The sequence below is a fragment of the Hypomesus nipponensis genome, chromosome 28, assembly GCF_054491055.1.
Source record: "Hypomesus nipponensis isolate SF chromosome 28, ASM5449105v1, whole genome shotgun sequence".
NCBI classification, from domain to species: domain Eukaryota; kingdom Metazoa; phylum Chordata; class Actinopteri; order Osmeriformes; family Osmeridae; genus Hypomesus; species Hypomesus nipponensis.
Genome location: NC_140388.1, coordinates 10,069,800 through 10,073,265, shown reverse-complemented (window position 1 = coordinate 10,073,265; position 3,466 = coordinate 10,069,800). Strand labels below are relative to the sequence as shown.

The window sequence follows — 3,466 nt, the reverse complement described above, 5'->3', positions numbered from 1 at the left end:
AATGTCTTGTCTCGGAATGGATTCAAGGGGAATATGGCACTTTTGTTTGCGTCAGCGTTTGCGCACCTTATTCTGAACATGTTTTCCACAAGGCAACTCGCTACAAGCTAGCCGAGGACTGGCTCAGCTAGGTGCCATGCCACTCAACACTTGTTGATGAAAGAGAAACGGCGAATGCATATTGGTACGGTGTCTCCCTCTCGCCCCGCCCCCGCCCGCCCCCCCGCCCCCCCCCCGCCCCCCCCCATCAACCGCTCATGTGCGGTGTGAGACGCATTTCTCACACTAGAAACAGCCCGGCCTGAGTGCCATTTCGTGTAGCCCACCCTGAGAGTTCACCGTTCCAGCCAGGCAGTGACCCTGTCAGGCCCCAGGAGGGAGAGCAGGGGTGTGAATGGAGGTGACAGCTGTCTACCCCAGCCCTCCCAGGCAGGGCTGGACTGGGACAAGAAATCAGCCCTGGCATTTTTGGCCATGGCAGCCCACTAAGATTATTTATACGATATGCGGAGGCACACAACATACCAGAGGATATATGCGCATATTGTGCTGTTTCAACAATTAAAATAAAGCGCAGTAGCCTACATGGATGAGAGTAACCATGTTGAAAAATGCATACACTCTTTCACTATACTTACAGAGACTTTCATCTTTGGAGAGATGGCTACAATGCCACAATACCCATCTTGAAGTGAAAGTGGTTGTCAAAGAAACATTGCTAAAGATGTCTTTTCAGTGTTTAATGAAAATACTGTTTATACAAACGTGTACATTGTTTATAAAAATAGAAATTAAACAATTAGGTACGATCATAATTTTAATCTTTTATATAATAGCCCAAAATAACCTTTTGTTCTTTCAATGGCCACATGTAAAAACAGGAGTGGAGATTAAAAAAACTATTAGATCCTCGTGATTAGACGCTTACAAAATGTTTACACTCAAAAAAACAAGGCAGATTACAGGACTTTGAAGAAGAGAGGGTTCTGCATTTGTATTTGGGCACAATGGAGGTTTTGCAGCTAGGTCAAATCTCCTCTGAAATGACTAATGCTTATAATATGTACAGTTTGAACCGTCTCACAGTCAGCAAAAAATGCAAGAACAGAGAACAACAACAACAGGAAGTATACACAATATATGTATTATCTTATTTACACTAACTAGAACACACCAAATTATAACACAGTAAGTCAAAGTGGCACCCTAAAGTATGAGAGAGAGAGAGAGAGAGAGAGAGAGAGAGAGAGAGAGAGAGAGAGAGATCAGTTAAGGTATAGTTTAAATAATCTTTAGGTGAACAGAGAGATAATAGCTCATTTTGTACTTACATATGCTGAGACAAAAGGCTGCATGGACCTTGGTGCTCTGAGGGAGACAGAAAGGAGCAGTCAGATATGATAGATTCATCTGATACTGTCTCTTCTATAATCAAAATAAGAGCTATTTAGTAAACTCACAATGAAACAAAAAGAACACACGTGAACTCCACATCAGGGGAAGGCAATCCTTCACTCCAAAAATTACCTAAGGGGAGAGAAAGAGAGGCCAGGTGGGTCAAGAGAACAGTGAAAATTTGAATGTTTCAAAAAATTTACATTGATAGTATTGGTGTCTTTAAAGTAATACAATAATGGATAGTTGCATTCATTACAGTCACTCTGTAAAAGTAGTAGGCTTTATGACCATCCAGGTGGATGCCAGCAAGAACACAAAACAACAGTATTGTAAACTTACAAATTTGAAGAATGCCTGTGAAGTCCACACCAATGAAATGCACATCCCTGGAACACCCCTGGATGACAGGGTTTGTGGCATTCTGCTGTGGGTGAAACTTAAAGAATTCCTGCCTTTTTGTGGAATGAGGGCGGCTAAAATAGTCTACAACTGCCTGATCTTCCTGTGACTCCTCCACTCCTACTCCAACAGTCTGACTTGACTAAACATAGAGAAAGAGAGAGAGACAGGAGCATTAATTTCACTAGTGTTATTTCTCTGGTTACCTACTAATGAATAATCATTATTAGCAATTAGAAATAGCAATATTTCACTATTACATGATAATAAATAATAACTGTAAGCTATAACACCTGCAAACTATAACATAATAGCAAGCAAGCTAAAATAACACTGTAAATTGGACACAAAGTCTACTCATAGCGCACACACACACACACACACAAAAGAAATATTAGAACACATGTTTTCTCCAGGGAATACATGTTTGTCTAAATTTTGTTTATTAAGCTGGCTCACAAACAAGTTTTATCTATGTTTTCATGTCCCAAAAAAGCTGTTTACCCATAAAGCCTAATAAATTAATAAAGCAATTAAACACTGACAGCTTCCTCACATTAATGTTGTTCAAATAGCAATAGCAAAGTGATGCTCTTTCAATACACAGTCAACAGAGCTATTCAACTCCCCAAAGAAAAGCTAGCAAATGTTTAGTGGGCTAACTGTTGTGTTAGCTAAAATAGCCACTTTGACCGGGCTCAGTCTAGATTACTCTGTACAACATGTTGTTATAACGCAGGAGCTAACTGTTAGGAAACTACATACTGTGTTAAAGTTTAGGAATCTAGCTTAACAAATATTTCTTTATCAACACAAACTTAAATTTCAACTTCTTACCGCCGCCACTTCGTCTGAGGCTGAGCTCGGCCCCGGGGCCGGGCCGCCGCCAGCGCCACCCATCTCTGCGCTTGGCCTCGGCCGCCATTCAGTCACCTCTCCGTCCCCATCATCACCGACATCCTCCTCAGCCTCCGCCGCCGCAATTTCCACCGTCGCAGGTGCTAATGAAGCCGGGCCAGCTGTCGCGGCAAACATGTCCGATATTTTAGCACATGTTGCAGAGTTTGCCTCTAGGGCTTTTCTCTTTTTATCTCGGACTTTCTCCGCGCCTCCTTTCCGTTTTTTCTCCATTTTTCTGTCAGTGTCAATAAGTGACGTGACGTGACTGATTGACAGCCGAGACCCAAGGGCGGGACCTCGGCCCTCTGCTGTGTATGTGATTGGGCCAGGCCCAGCATAGAACTAATCATAATGAGTAATTGCCTGAGACCGCCAGGGACAAAGTATTTTTTTTAAACTTTCAGGTGAAGTTGACAGCCTGCCTGGCCTGCACGCACCTATGTGCCATGGGGGACCTCGGCCCTCGGCCTCGGCTGTGTGACTTGGCCGGGCCGGGCCGGGCCAGGCCGGGTCCATAAAAAAAAAATTTTTTTTTTTTTTTTTTTTTTTTTTTTAATGGACCCGGCCCGGCCCAAAATGCCTGCCGGCCCACCGGGCATTGCCCGGTACGCCCGATGGCCAGTCCAGCCCTGCTCCCAGGCTCCAGGTCCCACTAGGCAGGTCGAACATCCGCTTTGCCACAGCGGAGCAGGGCTCTGTGGGGCACAAAGAGAAAGGTCAACCTGTGGTTAATAATGTGATGGGGGATGGCAGAGTGGAGATAGCACCG

At 44.1% G+C, this 3,466-nt stretch overlaps 1 long non-coding RNA gene across 1 annotated transcript; it reads right to left on the bottom strand.

The window, feature by feature from the left end:
- Positions 1-732: 732 nt before the first annotated feature.
- LOC146219966 (uncharacterized) lies at positions 733-3,143 on the bottom strand. The gene is made up of 5 exons (XR_014751041.1): positions 2,635-3,143; positions 1,738-1,939; positions 1,461-1,527; positions 1,332-1,368; positions 733-1,206 (listed from the first exon to the last, which is right to left on the bottom strand). It is a non-coding gene; the product is annotated as an uncharacterized LOC146219966 (long non-coding RNA).
- Positions 3,144-3,466: the final 323 nt, after the last annotated feature.